This window comes from Helianthus annuus, chromosome 11 (genome assembly GCF_002127325.2).
Source record: "Helianthus annuus cultivar XRQ/B chromosome 11, HanXRQr2.0-SUNRISE, whole genome shotgun sequence".
Taxonomy (NCBI): domain Eukaryota; kingdom Viridiplantae; phylum Streptophyta; class Magnoliopsida; order Asterales; family Asteraceae; genus Helianthus; species Helianthus annuus.
The window spans coordinates 37725295-37748050 of record NC_035443.2 but is presented as its reverse complement, the minus strand read 5'-3'; the positions used below and the strand labels follow the sequence as shown (position 1 = coordinate 37748050).

At 35.4% G+C, this 22756-nt stretch overlaps 2 long non-coding RNA genes across 11 annotated transcripts; both read left to right on the top strand.

Annotated features, from left to right (window-relative positions):
* Positions 1–6461: 6461 nt before the first annotated feature.
* On the top strand, positions 6462–11737 carry LOC110890058. Of its 9 annotated transcripts, XR_002564188.2 has the most exons (10): positions 6512–6599; positions 6685–6818; positions 7172–7285; positions 7515–7646; positions 7715–7815; positions 8442–8604; positions 8796–8985; positions 9311–9400; positions 11128–11283; positions 11379–11737. It is a non-coding gene; the product is annotated as an uncharacterized LOC110890058 (long non-coding RNA). The 9 variants fall into 9 exon arrangements; XR_004872406.1 differs by having other exon boundaries at positions 6462–6599; positions 7715–8604; XR_004872410.1 differs by lacking the exon at positions 7515–7646.
* A 5537-nt stretch (positions 11738–17274) lies between these two features.
* On the top strand, positions 17275–19336 carry LOC110890059. 2 transcript variants are annotated; one of them, XR_004872403.1, is made up of 3 exons: positions 17275–17678; positions 18001–18986; positions 19167–19336. It is a non-coding gene; the product is annotated as an uncharacterized LOC110890059 (long non-coding RNA). The 2 variants fall into 2 exon arrangements; XR_004872402.1 differs by having other exon boundaries at positions 17979–18986.
* The last annotated feature ends 3420 nt before the right edge of the window (positions 19337–22756 follow it).

Below are 22756 nucleotides of genomic sequence, written 5' to 3'. Positions count from 1 at the left end.
CTTTGCCAACCGCTGATTATCATCAGAGGTTATCCCATAGTCCGCATACATGGTGTTAAGTTGCTCCTGGGAAACGGAGCCAACTTCCTTCAAATACTTCAACTCAGCAGCCAACTCTACTTTCTCTCCCACCAACACCGCCATCTCCTGCTCCCTGGCTCGCTCCTTCTTCTCCAGCATGGCTCCAGCCCCCTGGACAAAAATCATCACAAAAAATCCAAAAAAAACAAAAAGGGGGGGGGGCGGAGGAAGGACTGTATACCTTCTCCTCCTGCAACTTTCTCTTAGCTTCAACCACTTGGCACCTAAGTCCGGCAGCAACAGATTGGGAGGTCTTGAGCTCAGCCTTGAGTCCTTCATTCGCCCTACTCAGATCATCAATCTTCTGCAACATACCAGCACCCCTGAAAAAGCGTTCACAAAGAGACATGCTATATTGATCCTCGTAAAGGTCATCCCCCAAAGCAGAATTCACGAATTTATGGGAGGGAGGAACAGCATGGCTCAAGAAGTCTCTAGCAGCTTCAGGAGTTCCTATCACTGAGGAATTAGTCACTTTCCATTTGGGGACATAGGGAAAGGGAATAGCGTCAGCAAACAAAGGAGCCAAAGGGGACCGACGGGTAAGACCCTCAGGCTCACTGGGTTTACTGGTCCCCGTAGCATGAAGAGGGGAGAGTTCGAAAGCTGAGGTAAAGTGAGCTAGGCATACTTCCGGAGTTTTGTCCCGAACACGGGAAGATGAAGGACCAGTGGTGATCTCTATGGGATCACGAGAACTCCCTTACACCAAAAGAAACATCAGAAATCAAACAAAGATGAGACAGAATAAACAAGGAGGCGAAAGGACCCACCAGCAAAGGTGCACTCACAAGGCTAGAAGACCTCAGGTGTTTGGACAGGGAACCCTTGACCCCAACAGGGGGACGCTCAGAAGCAGCTGTTGAAGGTAGGGGAGCTTCTGCCCACTGGCACTTCGGAGCCTTTGACGGATATCACGGGGAACGGGGACTGGCTGAGGACTTGCAGCCTTTCTCTTGCGAACTAAACGAATTTCTAGATCTTCATCATCGCTCCTATCAGAATGTTTAAAAGGGGCAGGATCAGGGGAGCTCTCCTCCCCATCAGAGGAAGTGCCCTCACCCCCTCTACAGTAGCGGAGCCTCCCGCCTGGCAGAACCCCCGGTTGCTGACACTACCCCACTCCGGTTCAGACCCGGAACAACTTCACCATCAACCACAAATTGCACGTCCTTGGAATCTCCCTGAAGAACCTCCACAAAGTCAACTCTGCAAAAGAAAGGCACTAAAGATGACTACACAGATACAAAGAAACAAAAACAAACAAATGCATATCCGAGACGGAAAAATACCCTTTTTACCAAAGAAAGCCTTGGGTCGAACAGGATAGGAGGGACTCACCCCCCCCCCCCATGGCCAAAATACCCTCGAAAAAGGGAAAGCCCTGGTAGGGTTCTCATACATACGTTTCCACTGAACGGTTTCATTCGCCGATAAGGTAGGAACAGCATCTTCGATAGGGGCATCGACATTCCTAGGCAAAGGGGATTCTGGCATCATCGCAGCAGAGACAAAAATAAACCTACTTTTCCTATCCTTCGGGTAAGTGGAAGTCGGCATGAAGGAGTAACAGGGTTTTGACACATTGTTCTGTCTCTTGGCAAAGGTAAACCAATCTCCGTCAGAGATCAGCTTGTAAAACATACAGAATAAAGTAATGGAAGGTTCACCGGAAATAGCTGCACAGGACAACTCGAAGTGCACCACTCTCATCCACCCTAAGGGATGCAACTGAGAAAAATGAACCCCAAAATGACGAAGCAGATCGACTTTAAAAGAAGAAAGAGGATATCGAACCCCGCAAGAGGAAAAAGCCAAGGTATAAAGAGGGATCACATCCGGTGTGAACACCGCCGGTTCATTAGGATCCGGCAAAGTGAGGGAGAACTGTTCAGGGATGGTAAATGTCTCGACAAAAGACCTCAAATCTTTTGCCGTCAGGACTGACTTGATTACAGAACGGCCGGAGCGACTCATGATCGGAGAAAGAACGATGATCGGCGAAAGAATGATGATCGAGAGGAATTGTGACGGAAAAGAGAAGGAACCAGAAAGTTTAGATAGGAAATTTGAAAAGGTATAAGGTATTTAAAGAAGATAACTGACATACAGGAAACTGTCATGTCATCAGTCCCTTCAAAATTCAAAAAAGAGAGCACGTGTCTCTAAGGGATTAACTCCCGCTATAGGCATCCGGCGGCATGATGGCTAGTGGGAGTGGTTAATTATAACTGATCAGGAGTGGGCCCACACTCAGAGCTCAAAGGAAAGAAAAACCTCTCTTTGAACAGTTATGATTCAGCCCCGGATCATGAGCCTCGGGTCTCAGAACCAGGGACTAAAGATGACTTGACGACGGGCCAATGGGAAATTCCATTTACCCGCTTTTTGCTATCATCATGCGGGCCCAACAGGCAAAGCCCAACAACAGTTTACCTTGCCCATCAAGGTTATCGTTATGTAAAATGAGCGGGAAAAAGGATCAGAGAGGGCAGACGACATTTAATGCTTGATTGGAAAAGGATCTCTTGCTGGAAATGTACTTCATAGCCGGAAACATTAAATGAGACTGTTATCTTACCGTTGGGGGTCAGACACGTGTCTGAGCCCCCCGAAGACTCTCGGAATCCATCGGATCATCTCATTAAAATATCTCATGTGAGAGATAAGGCTTGGTGGTTATATAAGAATGAGAGACGATGATCACAGGGGCACTCAAGGTATCTCATTAAAAGCTCTCTCATTTACTCCTCTCACATTAACTTCCGACCAATATTCCCACACATTTATCACAAATATCATATTTATTAGATTCACACCTTAAAGGAAGCATCCCGGTGATCATACTCATCGGGATAAACTCCTCAGCTCTTCCGGCAAATTTACTTATTTTCACGCCGGAGCTTGGTCACGGATCCCCCCTCCGGGGTCCTCCGTGGCGAGGCTAACGGTTTGTTCTTTTGCAGTAACGAATGTAAGGCCTCTTGACGTTAACGAAGATCCATCCAACGTCATCCGGGATTTGGGTATTCGACAGAGGGAAACACACATACATGTATAGAATTAGCATATATATATATATATATATGTGTGTGTGTGTGTGTGTGTTTTATATGATTTCTAATAGTTTTCATACCTTGTTATAGATGAGAAACTGGTCTCCCCAAAACATAGGGTGGAATGTCACGAAGTGGGCGATTAACTTCTTGTTGGATAGACATGTTTAATAATATGTTTAGCTCTGTATTCCAATTTAGTTGCTGTATGTTGCATGCATGGAAGCTGAAGCCTATTTATAGTTTTTTTTTTTTTTTTTTTTTTTTTGAGTTTAGGCCATTTAAAGAAACGGACATGGGGTTAGTAAAAAACCGTATTCAATACAGCACACACATGTTGAATGTTACATAAAGCTATTAGTTCATGCGTAGTAATAACGCCCCTTTGTGGGCGTTATGCGACACATGGCGCGTCACGTGTGCGGGTGCGCGTTATAGGGCGTTATGAATTTAAGCCCATAGTGATAAAGCCCCCGCCTAATTATTAGTCAACTATTAATTTCTAATTTTTTATAATTATTTTCTAACTTTATAAAATTAAAATTCATTTCATTAAATTAAAAAAAACATTACACTAAAATAAAAAAAAAGCATTACACTTAAAAAAACATAACAGTAACAAAAAAAAAAAACAAAAAACGGTTCCACTAAAAAAAAAGTTCCACTAAAAAAATAAAAAAAAAACACTTCAAAGATTATATTTTTTTCGATCCTTTCCTTTTGGGCCAACGCCATCTTCAAAGCTTTTCCGGTAAGGTGGTCGTGCGGTTTTGAGTAGAACTCAAAGTCATGAGCCCATTGTCTATCCCGCATAATCTCCGTAACTTTGCGGTTCTCCTCCATACGTTTAGTACCGAGTTCATGTATGTCTTGAAGTCGCTTGTTTATCTCCGAAAATGCGTTACTCATATCCGTTCCCATAGATGACGACTCGGGCTTTTTCGCCCGCCTACTTCTTCCGGGCGGTCTTGGTAGCTCCTCCACTGGCTCGTCATCCGGAATATCCTCGTTCAAGTCGGTGTTTCGAGCGTCGGAGGTTGGCGTTTCGGGTTCACCCGACTCGTTTGCTTTGGACCTCTTTGATGGCCGTTTATTTCCCGAACGACCACTCGGAGTAGATACGGTGGCCCATTTGGGGCTATGGCGAAGGATTTGCCAACACCTCATGTACTGGAAATGGCCATTAGCCTCCGTATACTCGACCAATGCCGCTTGCGTAATGTCTTCATCGTTACTTCCACTTTTCCATCCGGAAAACAAGCGTTGGTACACGGTTTAAAAGTTTGTGCATTTCTTGTTTATATCGGTCCACTTCCCCGATATAGAGTCCGGTGGGCGGTATTCGTCTCCTTTACCCATGAGATCGAAAAAAAGTTCTTGTATTCTGTTCCAAAAAACGGTTTTACTTTGATTGTTTGCTACAAAAAAAAATATAATGTTAGTCTAAAATTTTAAAAAATAAAAACAGAAAATAAATTAAAAAACTGAAAATAAATAAAAACTGAAAATAAATAATAACAGAAAATAAATAAAAAAATGCAAAAAAACAGAAAAAAAAACAAAAAAACAGAAAAATAAATATACATATAACCGGGTCCTCCGACACATCGATGAAAGCGCGGGTTAACGCATACTCCTCATCGGGCTCCCACGATATCACATTTTTTTTCGCTCGGGTGGTGGTTTTCGCCTTCTTTTTATGTGGTCGTTTTCCTTTTCCTTTTTGCGTCTCCGCTACTTCGGGTTGTGTTTCCGGAACAACATCGGGTTCGTGTAGTGGGGAGCCGAAAGCTTGAGTTGACCCAAACGCTTGAGACGACCCCATTCCATCAGTGTTTTGATTCGGGTTCCACCCGTAGAGATTCGGGTCCCATGATAGCGGTTGGTTCAAAAGATTCATGAACCCGGTATTTTGTTGATTGCAATCGAGAAAACCAGAGCCAAAAGGGTTGGGTCGAGTGGGAACCGGCGACACGGGACGAGTAGGATTACCACTTTGGTTTGGGTCCGCACTTGATCGGGGAGGAATGAAGCCACGGTTGAATGGATGCATTGTATAAAATATAAGGATTTCTAAAAAAATTGGAAGAGATAAAGAGTGTTTGAGTGTGTGTGGTAAAAATATAGGAAAGGAGGTATTTATTTAAAGGAAAGTTTGAAAAAAAAATGATTTTTTTTTAGAAAATGACCGTTTACCAACGGTCAAAAAATTAATTTCCATTTCTCATACCGCCGTTATCATCATCGCGCCATTCCAAAATTTTGAAATATAGCGCCTGCCGTTTTGGTGTTCCAGGCGGTATGGGGGCGCTATGTTTGGGCATACCGCCCCACTACGTATGACCTTAGGTAGGGCTGTAAACGAACCGAACGAACACGAACAAGGCCATGTTCATGTTCGTTCGTTAAGGAAACTTAACATGTTCGTGAACTGTTCACGAACGCATACCGAACATAAGTTTATGTTCGTGTTCGTTCATTAAGGAAATTCAGTTGTTCACGAATAGTTCGTGAACACTGGTCTCGAACACAAACGAACGCAAGCAAATAAAATCAAACGCAAACGAACATTTAACTTGAAAATAAAAAAATAAAAACATCGTATCCTTAAACATTGAATATAAGTAGTTAAATACAACCCTCAAATGATAAATCAAAACACAAGAAGTCTGCTAAACCACCAAACGATGAATCAAGTTTAACTAATTTAGACATAACTATCCCCAAAAATGTCTTAGAATGTCCAAATTTTAGCTACTTAGAAAAAGTAGGGTTTCAAGTTTTCAATATGGTTAGAAAAAAGGTTTATTATTTATTATTTTTTTGATATAATCAAACAAAACGGAGTTGCGGCGCAGCTTGTTGCCCGTTTACCTGCCACTTGTTTGTAATTTGTTACTTTGGCATTTTAATGAAAACATCAAGTACTTGTAACACGAACGAACGTAAATGAACATATTACCGAACGTTCACGAACGTAGTCGAACGAACGAGACCTGTGTTCGTGTTCGTTCGCTAAGCTAACCGAACGACATTTTTTGTTCGTGTTCGTTCGTTAAGCTAATCGAACGAACATAAACGAACTTCCCGCCGAACGGTTCACGAACTGTTCCCTGAACGTTCGGTTCGTTTACAGCCCTAACCTTAGGTTCAAGTGTGAACAACTTCTTGAAAGTGAACGTTGTAAACTAATCTTGACCTTTGATTTTGTTTAAGATGATAAGGGGTAGAATGGTAATTTTATAAACAAGTAAATTTAAATCATTTTAATATTAATTGATTTCAGTTACCAAATAATTTACTAAAATGGAAATCTTTATCATATTTTTTTTTTTTTTTTTTATAAGATTATCATCTTAATCTTTATAACAAATCTTCATTTTTATGCGATTTATCTGATCATCCTTCACAATCGTTCTTCATCAGTTTGACAAACCCAGAAAATCTCGATCATATTTCCTGGTTCGTTAATTCATATTCGTCTGAAATATCGATTATTTCTCAGCGTCAATTCTTTACTCGGTGACAACGTAAGATTGTTCATCAGTTTCAGGAATTCGGTGAACGTCGTTCATATTCCGGCGAACATTAATCGGAGATGACATAAGATTCCGGCGAACGTTAAACTGAAAACATTGATTCCCCACAATGAAAAGCTTCTGAATGATGCTACGGGTTAAGGTATTTTACTAGGAATTGGGACCTATATGACATAAATAAAAGTGCTATGTTATATATGTGAAATTGTTCTCTTTTTGGTATATGTCCTGAATGTTTACCTTGATATAATGGAGTCATTTTACTGGCACATAAGGTGTTCGATGTATTGCCCCACTGAGTTTCTTAGCAGCCTATGACATCATTTTGTTGTAAAAATAACTCCAATGCCTGATGCCCAACATGTTATCTTTTGGATTTGGTTCATTTGTTCATCAATAATATGAACTGGAGTCGGGTTTTTTAAGTAGTTCTGTTTTTGAAAATGGGATTCTCAGCCTAGCATGTCTTTAGTGATTGTTGGTTGTTTGTATTAGACACAGATGTTGCTGTGATGAATTCTGCAATAGTCAAGGATTTGAAACTAGCTGTTGAGAAAAATAAGTCAATGAAATGGAGTAGTAAAAGATGGGTCATCTTCATATTTCTTGGTATTTCCCTTTTTTCTGTTACCTAGCTGTATTTCATATAAATGGTATGAAATTGCCGCCTTCATGACTAGGTACCATGAACTGCTTGCTATTTCTCATCTTTTTGGGAATACTATTTTTCTCATTTGTTAATTATCCAAAAATAAATATTTTTTTCCCAATGATAATTTTTGTGGTAAATTAGTCATATTGCACGTTTAGAGCTTCCATTTGTTGGTTGTGTGTTCAGGAAGCATGTTGTGTGGCGAAAATTGTCTCTCATACCACAATAAAAAACTTTTATTTTCCGGCAGTTGCTGTAACCTCACGACCCATGTTTGTATCTAAAAACTTAGTTTCCGGCAGTCCACTTTAAACCCAGGTATTTATCTGTTGTTCATTCATTTCCCGACGAAAAATATTGAAACATAATATCATTTTTGACCGCAGTTCTTTTCGTCTTTCATTCATGGCCGACCCAGAAATCAATAATCATAATTCCGACGAAAACGTTGACGATAATGTTTACGTTACAACAATGGATCGTCCAGGTGTGTATCGTATGACCAATGATTTCCATAACTTTTTCTAATGAACATGTCAAGACAGTTTTATATTTGTTGTCGTTATTGCAATAAGTAAACTTTGAGTTTTGAGTCCTATTGTTTGTGTATACTATTTGGGTCCGAGTTACACATAATGTAAGTTTAAACAATGTTGTTTGATGTAATACGTATGTGTACATACATAAGGTACACATATGTACTGCGTGATCTATACATGCCAACATAATAGTACACATGTGTATAATGCACAGTAGTTGCATGTAAATAGCATAATTTTTGTGAACGAGCCATTGAAATATGCAAGCCAACTGTGTACATATGCTTTTGTAATATATATATGCATATGGTTTTGAAATATATATGCATAAGGTTTTTAAGGTTACATTGTTGATGGAGTGAAACTGTATGTTGATCTTGATAGTAACCGGAAAAGTGTAAAAGACATAAATTTAAAGAAAGGTACACACTACAAGAAAAACTAGCAATAGCGGCGACCTCTTTAGCGACGACTTCCGAAAAGTCGCCGCTAAAAGTCCTCTCCGTGTCCTCCCCTTTTAATAAATCCCTAGCCGTTCGATCATAAGGCAATCTAAGGGCTGGTGTTTTATTAGAGCATGTCGCTTATCAAAACCATTGGCGCGCTGGAGATTCACCCATTCCCTCCCAAATCACACCGGTACTGCTCCCCCAAACCCTAGATTGACGCCGCACCATCTCGACGGACCACCTCCTTAGCGCCGTCGCACCACCTTCTCAGCACTGCCGGACCTCCAGGTACTTTTCCTCTTCCTCTTTAGTGTTGAATCTATATTTTTGAACCATGTTTCAGAACATTAGGCTTGGGTGTGAGTAGGGCCAGCTCTAGGGTAAAGCTGCTAAAGCCCTAGCTTTGGGCTTCCTTTCTTCCATGCCTCCGTTTTACGATTTACTTCATGTATATTAACTAATCGTATTGGGCTCTGTAGTTGAGACTTGGGAAAAAAGAATAAGTGAACGTGGGGGTGGGGGTGGAAATAGAATCGTCGGGAACAGTAAAGTGTAAATCGGAAACGAATTTCGAAGTTCCAACTACAACTTGTTCTGCGTTCGTGGCGTGTGGCTGAGGCTCTTGAATATGGTATAGTGGGAGTCAATGTGGGATTGGTTTCTACAGAGGTATGTGATTATCTTATGGCAAGATAGTAATGAGCTCTAGCTAAAACAGGTCGTTTTTGTACGGGTTTAGACAGCCTATTGGTATTGGACTTCTTTATTCATTTTAAAACAATTACGTTAAATAATCAATCAAACTTTGAGTAAGACGCCTAAGAGGCTGCATGCATAAAAAATACACTTTCAGAGACTTTCCAGCAGCAGCTAGGTTGTTTATTCGACCCGTTTTGTTACGGCACCACTCGTTCGTAAGAAAACGGGCTGAAATTACTATATTCGACCCGTTAGAATAGAACATGTTCTGAAAACACCTGTGTTTATTTTGCAGATCAAGTACGTTTGTATGGGGAACATGGGATGATTTGATCATAGATTGGTGAGGTTGATGTTCCAGACGAAGGAGAATTGTTTCAGGATGGTAAGATTGTAGGATTTGTATTTTGTGCATCCTTTTATAAGAATAAATAAATGGTGTAACCCAAAGCTTATTTGCTTTTGAACACTTGCACTAGCTGCTGTTGGCCCTAAAGTATAATTTAAATTTGAAGCTTTCATAAACCAATTAATTTAGCATGACAATCATATTGAAGGTTCATCAATCTATACTATATAATAAAAGAAACCACTTTAGGGACACTTGTCATCATATTAGACCATCTCTTATAGATAATTATTATTTTAATTTAATTTCTTTTAATTAATTATATATAACCCTCAACCTAAATATTATTTAATTTAATAATATATATTATATAAAATTTTAACGGAATAAAAAAAATAGGATAACATCACATGTTTCAAATATAGGATCACATTGAATGACTACATGTAAATCGATTACTTTTTATAAATTTTCGATAATTATTATTTAATTTAAACATTTAAGAAATAACGGATAAAGTTCCATAAAATATCTTAATAATTGAAACAAATATCGTGCATTTTCATAACGAGAGTGGAGGAAACGATTTTCTTGCTTAACAAATTATTTATTTAATTTAAGAGTAAATTACAATTTTGGCCCCTGTTGTTATATCACTTTTACCCTTTTAGTCCAAAAAAGTTTTTTTAACATCTGAGCCCCTAACGTTTTTTTTTTTCTAAACCTTTTGGCCCCTAACATTTGATGTTGGTTAAAAAATTTCTTTTTTGGGCTAAAATGGTAAAAGTGATATAACCATATGGGCCAAAATCGTAATTTAAAATGCAAGAAGAATAATAACTACATTTATCATACTAATAAATTTATCAAAAAATAACCATTCATTTAAGATGCAACTCACGTCCAGATATTTAAATTTTAAAGTTATATATAATTACCAATATTTATACTTATCTAATTAATTTAAATATTATTTTGTAGCTATAAGTTTATCTAATTGGCTTATTGCTATATGTCTAATCTCGACATTTCAATAATTTTTAAGAACTAATAAATTAAGACCACTGTTATTAAACTAAAACTTAGGTTATTAAATGTATGTTCACATGACTTTTAAAACTCATGAGAAAGTAGAGGATACATTTGTATTCTAATTGATGGTTCAAATGCTTTCATATTTATAAACTTGACAAACATCACAAGTTTTGATCATACATGGCACAAAATTTTGTTCGGATATTAGAAAAACGTCTTAAAATATCGTTTTTTAATTATTAAATCTCCGTTATTAACCATTTGATTTTTTATTTACATAACCCGTGTAATACACGGGGTTATAACCTAGTATATATATATAGAGTTAAATGTCATTTTAGTCCCTGTGGTTTGGACCATTTTGCAAGTTTAGTCTAGTTAATGTTTATGTACTTTTATGTGTATATATGTATACATCAATGATTTGGTATGTATTCGGGAAAATTGGTTATAGCAGTAAAATGGAAACTTTTTTTTCTGTTTTTTGACTTTTAGTGGCGACAAATGTCGCCGCTAAAGATCAACCTATCGTCGCTAAAAGTGAACAACCTTTAGTGGCGACCAATGTCTTTTAGCGACGGGCCATTAGCGGTGACATACGGGACTTTTAGCGACGACAAAAGTCGCCGCTAATGCTCCGCTTTCCTGTAGTGACAATATAGTAGCTTTTTTGACAAAATAATGATATGTTTTTAAGAACTCTATAACGCTTTTGTTATTGTGCATAGGCTTTGGTGGCGATAATAAGAATGATGTAAAAATTGAGAGTCAGACGAAAAAGAATCCAAATGGTAAACCTCAGAGTAAAAAAGGCAAATTAGTGAAATCAGCTAGACAAGAATCAGTCTATGCAGTGCGTGTGCTGTTTTCGGATAATTTGGAAGGTAAAAATATTAGTAGCCACTAAGTTTTATATTTTGAAAAAAATACATGAAGTTTGTACAATGTATAAGAGGTTTATATTATTCTGTTGTAATAGGATATGTTGATCATATGGAGAATGAATATAAAAGCACGAAGAAAAGTACGTCTAAACGGAAAACTGTTGGTAAAGAAAACAAAAGACTCGGTATGAACGTAATTGGATTTGTACACAATTGAATAGTTAAGAAAACTAAGGATGATTCATCTACTCAGGAAGAGGATGAGGAAGAAATAGAGTGAGAATCTGAAGAATCAGAAAGCGAAGACAACGGAAGTGAAATATAGAATATATGCTGAAAACATTCATTATTATACATCAACATTCTTTTTTTGTTTTTAAAACTCTTACAGTCGTGGTTGTTTTTTATTGATTAACTAATTACATAGATTACATCTTTCATTTACCATCAATACATGTACGTCTAACTAATACACCATTATTGCCCGGTTATATAATGCATTCATTTAAACTAAGCAATTATAATCAAGGTTTCATTAATATACGAAAAGTACATAACAATTACGCATGCATTCATTTAAAATAAGAAAGTATAATAAAGGTTTCAATGATATACGGAAAGTACACTTGTGTATACTCATACACATATTATTGTCTACCACAAAATCTACTATTCAAAAGTCCTATTCGCCTTGTCGTATGCAAGCGCTTCTTTCAGGATTTGATCACGGTGCTTGTTTTCATCTGAACTAAGTCTACTATCCTGTATTTCTGTTGTTACCCCGAACCAAGTCTCCATTTGTCGCATAGCAAAAGCGCCACAGTCAACCGAATTTCAAACAATGACATAGCAATGCCCCATCAAAGTCCTGGCACTTCGGATGATTAACTGATTTCAAGTACTTTGCGACAATGTCTTTTTGCAAAAAATAAAAAATATAAAGTACGTTACATTGTAAAAAGCTTGTCTTAGCGTGTGTACGATACACAATACACATGTGTACAACTTGAACATACACATGTGTATACCGGTGACTCCGCGCTATAGGACGAAGCTGAGGCCACTCCTCTAATGTACACTTGTGTATTCCGAACCAGTTCACTTAAAAAAAACAAATAAAAACAGAGCAAGAAGAACTAATTTGTAATAATAGAGCAAGAAGAACACATGTGTATTCCGAACCAGTTCAGCATAATTCATAAGTGTAAAATCAACAGAGCAAGAAGAACTAATGTAGACATGTGTATTTCGAACCAGTTCACATAAAAAAAAAACATATCTATACTATATTATAATACATGAGGGAGTGGTATTTTAAGATACCAAAAAATAAGAACTTTTCCCCCCTTTATTTATAGAAAGACCCCTAAAATGAGGGTAGTTTGGTCTTTTAAACACTATTTATTTTTTAGCCCCCAAACTTATTACACTTAAATCCCTGAGGTTTTAACAAAATTATAGATAATTTGTTACAATCCACCTCTCTACAACAAACTTATAATTTTTTTACGTATTCTTGACATATCTTATAAACTATACTGTTTAAAAAAAATCCAAAGATAACATGATGACCTACACATTTTTGTCGACGTTTCGGTAGTTGTCATGTTCAATATCGACGCACAGATTAAAAGGTACAAGTCGATGATGCTTTAATGTATCAGTAATTAATACATGTGATCTAATGCAGGCATACAAAGATGGGCTCCATTTATGCAAACAAAAACAAAAAGAATTAAAAGCATCGTAACATAAAATGAAGATATTATGTCACATTTTATTTTATTAAAACAGCATAATATCTATAGTTAGATATATCTTATAAAAACTTAAAACTAACCACAACAAACTTCCTAAATAAAGGGGTGACAAATCCAAAATTAAACCCTAATGCACTTCTATAGTTACTATTCAATATCGACGCACGGATTAAAAGGTACAAATCGATAATGATTTAATGTACAAGTAATTAATACTTGTGATATAATGCGCCTAATCTACAAAGATGAGCTCCGTCTATGCAAACAAGAACAAAAAGAATTAAAAGTACCGTACCATAAAATGAAGATATTATATGTCATATTTATTTTATTAAAACTGCCTAATATCTATACTTAGATATATCTTATAGAAACTTAAAACTAACCACAACAAACTTCCTAAATAAAGGGGTGTCAAATCTAAAATTAAAACCTAATGCATTTATATAGTTACTACTATAAATACATAGTAGGACACCCCTATATTTATTGCTAAACAAAGTTAAAAAATGGATTCAGTTATGAATTCAATTGTTGCGAAAAACCAAGCATGCAAGATTGAAAATTCTAAGGTCAGTTCTGTTATATTGCAATAGTAAATAATTGTTTTCTTTATTTACTTTTATGTGAATGTTAACTTATTTGATTTTTCAGATTTAGTTGTATGATGAACATGCCAATTTAAACAACCCAGTTGTCGAACAAGCTTCTAAGGTATTGATTTTGCTGGTTTTTAAGTATTATGTTTGCGTATATCTTTCATATTAACATGTTCGTTATGTTATTATCTGTGTGTTTTATTGCAGAATGATGGTGATAAAAGTGTTGATATTATTTCTTATGGTGTAATGTTTAGTCCATACAAGTCTAATCTTCAACGTGAATTTAGTGAAGATGTAATTTTAAGGTTTATTTAATCTTTTTTTAACTTTTGTATTCAATTTTTATCCTTTTTAAGGATCAGAAGTTTGGGACTTAAAGGAAGAGATCCAAGAGACTCTCTAAATGGAAATAGAGTGAGGTTATTAATTTGGACGATTCTGAGAACAATGACAAAGAAATAGAATTAGAAGATACTGTCAATTTAAGCACAAACCAGAAAACCCGATTAAAAATACCTTGAGTATCAATTCAGAAGTGGAACAAATTTCATGCAGTCTAATATGAAATCTATCAAGTGTTTTTATGTTTTTTTTTGCATTTTCAGTTGTTATTTGTTCTAGACGTATGAATAAAGTTTATTTTATATTTTAACTTTATTTTTTGTGTTAATATAATGCAGTTATTGATCATACTAACAAAGTTCAAAATAAAGTTAGTATCCTAAATTTACAAGTCAGCTAAACTTATATAAGTCAATATCCTAAAGTTGCAATAAATAAATATTGCAGTTAGATATAGTCAAACTGAAATTATAAAATATTGCAGTTATTCTTAGATATTAATCTAATAATTTGTATTTCTTAATTAAAAAATAATAAAGTAATAAACTTTAAAGCTAAACTAAAAAACTGAACTTACTATGATATAAAGTTAATAAAGATATAAACTCTTAACATCATATTTAAAAAAACTGTTTTTAGAATTTTATAAAAATATAAATTTTTATATATAAAAACGAAATTTAACAATTAAAGTTAAAGGTGTAAAACGTACTTACGAATCAACTACTATTTTTTATTTTTATAATAACAAAAATTTTAAACTTAAAGTGTATTGGATGAGTACCATGTAGATATTTAAAAAAAGTTATGAACTTTAAAGAAAAAAATTATAAACTTTATTATTTAACCAACAAGATAAACTTACTTTACAACTATAACAACTTATCTTTTATTTTTTGTCATTTGATTATTATCTTTTATTAAAAAACGAAACTTTACATGTGTAAAACAATTTTTTTTACTTTATTTATAAACAAAACATTTTGTTTTTATAAAAAAAAATAATTCTTTTATAAACATTTTTGTAACAAGTAATATAAATAAATACTCCAGAATTTGCAATCTATATTAGATAAATAATAAATTGTGTTGCAAATTTTTAGGAAATATAAGTTCAACTATATTGTTATAGATAATATTATAGTTAGTTTCAAAAGAATTATTTACCAACTTAACTAGATACATAGTAGATTGTGTTGCATATTTTTAGGGATTATAAGTTAAAAGTAGACTCATATAGATAAGATTAGTTAGGAACTAAAAATCTGAACTTAGTATGATATAAAGTTAATAAAGATATAAACTCTTAACATCTTTTTTTTTTATAAAAACGGTTCTTGAAATTTTATAACAATATAAATTTTTTTATATCTGTAAAAAATAAAAATTAACAATTTAAGTTAAAGGTCTAAAACGTACTTACAAGTCAAATACTTTTATTTATTATTTTTATAAAAATGAAAATTTTAAACTTAAAATTTATTGGATGAGTATTATGTGGATATTTAAAAAAAGTTATGAACTTTAAAGAATAAAATTATACTTTATAATTTAACCAATAAAATAAATATACTTTACAATTATAACAACTTATCTTTTATTTTTTGTCTTTTGACTATTAGTTTTTATAAAAAAAAATATTTTTGTTTTTGATTATTAATTTTTATAAAAAACAAAACTTTACATATACGTAACATTTATGACATATATTCACCACAATAATGTTATCATAAATATTACACAAATAAGAAAACTACCAGAAAGAAGTGCCACAATGCAAAGTGTCGCCCCCACCGCATCGCGCGGGCACCCTACTAGTAAAAACAGAGCAAGAAGAACTAATTTGTAAAAAATAGAGCAAGAAATCCAAAAAAGTTAAATCGGAACCCTAAAAAAACCCTGTACATTAACTTAAAAAACACCCTGTACATATGTGTACAACCCAGTCTACAATCTTCATCACATTTTACCCAAAAAAACAAGACCAGTAATCGGAATACACATGTATACAATGGTATAAAAATGAAACTAAACCCTACCACAGTATTGATAACCACCGCGATTACCCATTCAACATCAAAACAATCCAAACAACTTTTTCCAAAAAAATTGAACTCCAAAAAAGTTAAATCGGAACCCTAATATTCCAGTAGATCAGTAAAACAACAAAAAAGTTACGAATCTTGGAGTTCAATCCCTATATTGAAGAATCTAAAATCGACGGCATAAATTCAAATAAAAACGGGGATGATATCGGTGTACCTTGCTCGCTTCTTAATCCTTTCTAGCTTCCGACGAAGATGAAGATGACAGCAATACACATGTTCTTCGTCGTCGCTGTTTAATCTTCTTCGTCGCCCACAACTTCTCTCTGCCTTCTTTTCTTTGATAATAACAAAAAAATGGAAAGATATTGATAGATAATATTCCGGTTACAAGATTCCATAATTGTTAATTGTAAAGGTACATTAATACCCTTTTATATTTAATTAAATATATAAATTTACCCCAATAATTATGATCTTGCCATTTTCCTATAATCTCAAGATGATGAAGATCAACGGTCCATATAAGTTCACACAGTTCACTCTTAGGAGGGTGTTCACTCTAGAACCCTACCCCTATATTAAATCATACAAAATTTTAGACTAAGTATTTCTTTTCATATATAATTTTTTCTAAAAGAATGTTGTTAACTTTAAAACTTTAGTTTTCTCTAACTAAATAATTATTTAGTTGGAGAAAATTAAATAGCTTTATAAACTTAAGGTTTATCTTATAAAATATTAAAATATGAATCTCGTGGTTACACAATACATTTACTATTCTACGAAAACTAATATTTTCCACCCAATAATTTTATAAAGATTATAGTTTATATCTACCTACCCAATCTAAATAATTGTTTAATTACCTAAATAATTATACATGGAAATTGTTTCAAACCTAATAACCAATCCCTTGAATTTTATCCAATAAAAAATTTTATCATGCTATAACTGGTAAATTAATTATATTGTATCTTAATCTTTTACCAATAAATTAAATACTTTAAAAGGTAAATTACAATTTTCGTCCTTTATGTTTGTACCGGATTGCAATGGATAGTCTTTCACTTTAATAATTACAGCTACAATCCTTTATTTGCAAAACTCATTACACATTTCGTCCTTTTGCACTAACCAAGTTAAAATTTTATGTTAACTTTAATCAAGTAAGGGTAATTTGGTCTTTTATCAATTTATTTAACTTTCAATTTTGAGTTTTTTTTATTGGATTCTCTTTTCTCTCAAGTCGTTCTTCCATCTTCTTCAACAACATGATTTCAACAATTTTGAACCAAATCCTCATACTTTCCCCAAATTCATCCCCCAAATCTTGCCCAACCCCCTAATCGCTCCTCAAAGGAACCTGCGCATCTCATTACTCCCGCTGGCAAGTATGGGCGTGGAACCCCAAATCTTGATAATTTCCCTTATTATCTTCCAGATCTAGAACCCCAAAGCATTGGTGAAATAGGGTTTGAAGGACGGCGGCTGTTTTAGAGGTTGTGAGAGAACTACGGCGGGTGGAGGTAGTGAGAGGATGGCTGTCGCTTTGTGTTCTGGTGCTCGATTTGAAGGAAGACGACGAACAGAAGTGGCACCGACGAACAAATCTGGTTTAACAGATCTGATTCATCATCTTCTAGGTCCATCTCTTTCTCTCAACTGGTTTGTTCAAAACCATATTAGAAATTATTTCAAAACAAAATACAGAGTGTTGGAATCAAAGAAAATATTTTGGTCGGAAGTTTGTTCGTCAACAAAAAGGTCATATTTGTTTTCAAATCTTGAAGATTATGGATGCTTTATTATTTAAGATTTTTTTTTTAAATTCAAGACAACCAAAGTCAAACTTTAATTCTGCTGTTAGTTGTAGTTTTTGAACAAAACCCAAAGTCTTTGTTTTTTCTTGATTAGTTAATGATAACATAGTATTTTGTTTCAAGGATGATTCTGTTATCAGCGCAGATTAATGATGAAAGGTGAACAAGGTTAGGAAACGGTAAAAGGTTTAAGAACTTTGTTCAACATCATCGATGTAAAACTTTGTTTGAGCAACAAGATGAAGTTTCAGATGAATGAGATGAATTTCATTTTGAGGCAGTAAAATGTTGGCGGTGGGGGTCCTGGGGGAGTGGCAGGGGTTGGTGGCAGATTTGGTTGTTGGTTGGAGAAGAGGGAGAGAAAGAGAGCTAGTTGAGATAGATAGGGGTAAATGGCAAAAATGTCCTCACATGAGGTGCACATGATCTGACTTAACATAAAATTTTAACTTGGTTAGTGCTAAAGGACGGAATGTGTAATGGGTTTTACAAATAAAGGATTGTGACTGTAATTATTAAAGTTAAAGGCTATCCATTACAATCTGATACAAACATAAAGGACGAAAAGTGTAATTTACCCTACTTTAAATAAATAATTAAACCATACTAGTTCCATCTTCAAACTTAAAATCCTGATTATTCCAAAGTTAGGATTAAAATCCCTAATTTTTCTATAGAACTAACATGCCCTAAAACTAGTTCATATACTTAAGCTCTATTATTTGTTAATATTGTGACCTACTTGGGATTTTCTCCCAACACCTTACATACTTGCAGTTGTTTGGTTTTGCTTGCACCCTAAGGTGAGTAGATCTCTTTCCCCATTTTTTACAATTAATCTTTTGGGGTGTATCATGTGTCACGTTTACTCGCAAATTCACTTTCGATTTTAATACAGAAACATGCAAAACAAATGTAGATTATGTGTTATATATTTATTACTTGTTTGTTTACTCGCTTTATGTCTCAATATCACATTAGTTGTTTACACGCTTTGTGTCGCAGTTTCATATGTGGATCCACTGGCTGACTAGGTTCCCCACGACCATGGGTTGTAGCATGGTATCGTCACCATCATTTAGATTCGCTTTTCAGGGATTGAGTCTCATAATGTCGCATTTACTGCATTTGGTTGGTGTTTTATTCAATGTTGTGGTTTTTGTTATGATTGAATATTGGTTGTGATTGTCTCATTAACACATTATTTGCATGTTAATCATTATATAAAATAGTAGAACTAATTATTCTATTTAAATTAAGATTTACTCACCGACTTATGTTGACCCAAAAACTATTTTACACATGATACAGGAAATCAGGTTTGACGAGCATGGATAAAGATCACGTAGGAAATGCCTTAGTCGAATAATCGGGATTGTATTTTAAGTTTCATGTTTTGTTTGATGTTTGGATTATTTGGAGTTATACGTTTATGTGACATTTTGAATTTGTCATGAATAAATATTAAACGTTAATAGTTTGCCATAAGCTTTGGACAATCATTTCGCTTCGATTGGTAATCTGCCACGGTTGGGGTGTGACAAGTTCAACATTAACATATAACCAAATTAAAATTAACTAAGTCCTAAGGCTCCTACGTGACTCAAAGCTTGATAGAAACCTCATGCATTGTTTCCTGAAACATTTATAAGATAAAAGGTCAACTAAAAATAGTTGGCGAGCATACATAGGTTTAAATAGATAGTAGATCCAAAACTGTACCAATTCATATGTCAATGGTATCTCAAAAACAATCTTGTGAAAACAAGCATATGGAGTCAAGGTGACAAATCAACCCTTAGCGACATTGTAGGAAGTCCACGAGTTAACCTACGTTGCATAGTGAGAACCCCAAGGGTTAACCCTAGTTTATAATTGTTGTTTCAAAAGGTTCGGTAATTAACCCTACCTTATGGACAATAGGCCCCAAGGGTTAACCCTAGTTTATAATTGTTGTTTCAAAAGGTTCGGTAATTAACCCTACCTTATGGACAATAGGTTCGGAATAGCTGATACTTTGTGTCATTAACATACTGGGACTGTTAGGATCGGAGGCTGTCATGATTGTGCTCGTTTGTATAATTTTGACAGAACAATGAATATAAAATGAGATTAAGTGCAGCGGAAATGAGAAACAAACTTTGTGAACACAATCAGAAGAGAAAATAGTTTGGTAAACAAATGCTTTTCATTAAGTTGAATGATTGAGATACAAAGCAAATGATTACAGCATGTTTATAGATCTAAGCTCCCCCTCAGCCTGATACCCCAAGGTTGGTTGCACAAGATGAAAGGATTGGACTGAAGAAGAAGAATCCACTCAGTCAATCAAATGTAACAGTATAGGGTACTGCTCCATTTATAGGCAAACCAAACCACTGAAGCATCTTAGCTGACGTCACCATGATAGTGACATCTAACAAACTAACAACCTAGAAACACTGTTCTAAACAAACTACTGATGTGTAACATCTGATTATAAGTACAATACAAAACAAGAGATAACAACTGCTTCACGTTCCACTGTTGTAGCCTGAGCACTGATGTTGAGCTTCAGTGCTTTCTTCAAAGGTGATCAGTCTTTGAATGGGCAGTGCTTGTGTCTTCAGCAGTACTTAGGAAACAGCAGTAGATAGAGCAACAGTGTTTGTCTTCAGCAGTCTTTAGAATCTCATCAGTGTTTGGTTCATCAGTTGTTATAGTGAGCAGTACTCAAGATCCATCAGCTGTTAGAATATCACTGTCAAGGGGAAAACTAAGTGTAAACCGCTGCTTATTTTGAGTCCACTGTTGTGATCCGGTTTTGGCTTTCATTATCTGTTCCTCTGGTAGGGTTCCATCCCAACAATCTCCCCCTGGAACAGATAATGCCAAAACCCTTAATTATTCAGGACCTTTATTCCTCATCAGAAGTTCCTTAGCTTGTTCTTTAAATTCTTCTTCAAAATTCTTGGAACTCAGGTCATCTTCATCCCTACACAATGTAAGTTCAAGGAGATCCTGCAAATCTTCAACACTAAGGCCTAGTGCTTCTTTCCTTGATATATACTTCATTTCGCCATTGGATCTGACCAAGGTCAATACGTGGGTCTTTTGATTAGACATCCACTTTAGTACTTTTAATCCTAATGGGTTTCTTGGGAGAGATTTATTTGATGATGAGTTTGGAGATGTTGGCCTTGTGAAAACTTGCAGACTTTCAGACATTCTTTTGAAGGCCATCTCTATGACATTGTTAGCTGCAGCTATGTCTTCTGCAGTCTCCTTTTCAATCAGCTCCTGCCTCTCAAAGTCTGTCATGTCTGTCAAAGTGTTTGGTGATGCAGGCTTGGTTAATACCTTCTTAAAAAGGTTCTGAAGCTTTGTTGAGTTCTCTTCTTTTAGACCCATTTTCATGATGGCATCATTGAAGTACTCAGCTTCCTTTTCTTTGACTTCTTCTTCAGACAGTTGTTTTCCTTCTTCTTGGTTTGTCACAAGAGTAGGATTATCTACTGATTTGAACAGTGTTTTGAGGTTTTCAATCTGCTGTTCAAGCTTCATCATTTGTTCATGTTTCTTTGAAGTGCCTGAAACAGTTATCTTCCTTTTCTTCAGCCTTTCATAGGCTTCATCAGTCTGCTGCTTTGACCATTTTGATATGGCTTCAGCAGTATCCATTTTTGCATCCACCAGCTCCTTTTTCTTCCTTTTGTACTCAGCAATTAGGTCAGCAATGAGCTTTTTGTATTTGCTCCAATTTGGAGCATTCTTCTTCTTTTTAGGATCATTCTTGATTTTTTCAATTCTCTCCGCCTCATGCTTTAAAGCAACTATTGGCCATTCTTCAAACTGTTTTTCTTCAGCAGGATAGAATTTCTCTTTCATGATGTAGGCTAGATATTCTTTTCTTAACTTATTTCATTGATCAGCCTTTTCTTTGTTCAGTTCTTATGCAAACTCTTCCTTCTGCTTTACTTTTGAGAGGAAGAATTCCAGTTTTTCAGCAATGGCCTCGTCACTTAGACCTTCACTTTCAACTTTATCTCTTACTTTAGCCTGTCTCTCCTTGAGCTTGAGATAATCATCCATATCCTCTGGTGCCATAAAGCCTATGAGTGAGGGGAATCTTCTTTTTGAAGGATCTTCCTCTGTATAGAATTGCCTCATCTCATTTTTGATAGCTTCTAGTTCTAGTGGATATTTTGCAGCATTAGGATCATGTATCTCCTCATCGGCAGAGATTGGCTTTCTTTTTCTGGTAAAGAGCTTTGGTTGTGATGTAGGAAAGGTGAGAGCAGTGGTGGATGGTTGACTAACAGCTGTTGAAACAACTGGTGTTTCAACCGCTGTTGTCATTACAACTACTGATGTATCAGCAGATGTCTTTTGCTTTTGAGCAGGGGTTGTGATAGCAGTTGTTTGAGTGGTGATGAGTGACTGACTAACAGTAGTTGGAACAACAGGTGTTTCAACCACTGTTGTCATTACAACAGATGTTGTAACATCTGTTGTCTTCTGCTTTTTGGCAGGAGGTGATGATAGGGTGGCTGATTTTGATGGTGATGATGGTTTTGGTGTTGTAGACACAGATGATGGTGGAGCAGTAGTTGTGGTGGTGTGTGGTGATGTGGTGTGTGTTGATACTGCAGTTTTGGTTTGGCTATTTTCTGGCTCAACATATATACCATCATCAATTCCCTTTTTCTTCCACTTGATCTTCTCCCCCTTTTTGGCATTATCTGGGAAGGGTTCATTCATGAAGAGAACAGTGGAGGGAACTTTTCCAGAGGCACTTTGAATGTGAGCCTTGATAGCTTTAATATCTACCTGAGTATCTTTAAATCTTGACTCCACCATATTTGTCAGCTTTTGAACATGTATAGCATGCTGCTGATCTGCCATCTGCTTTTGTCTTTCAA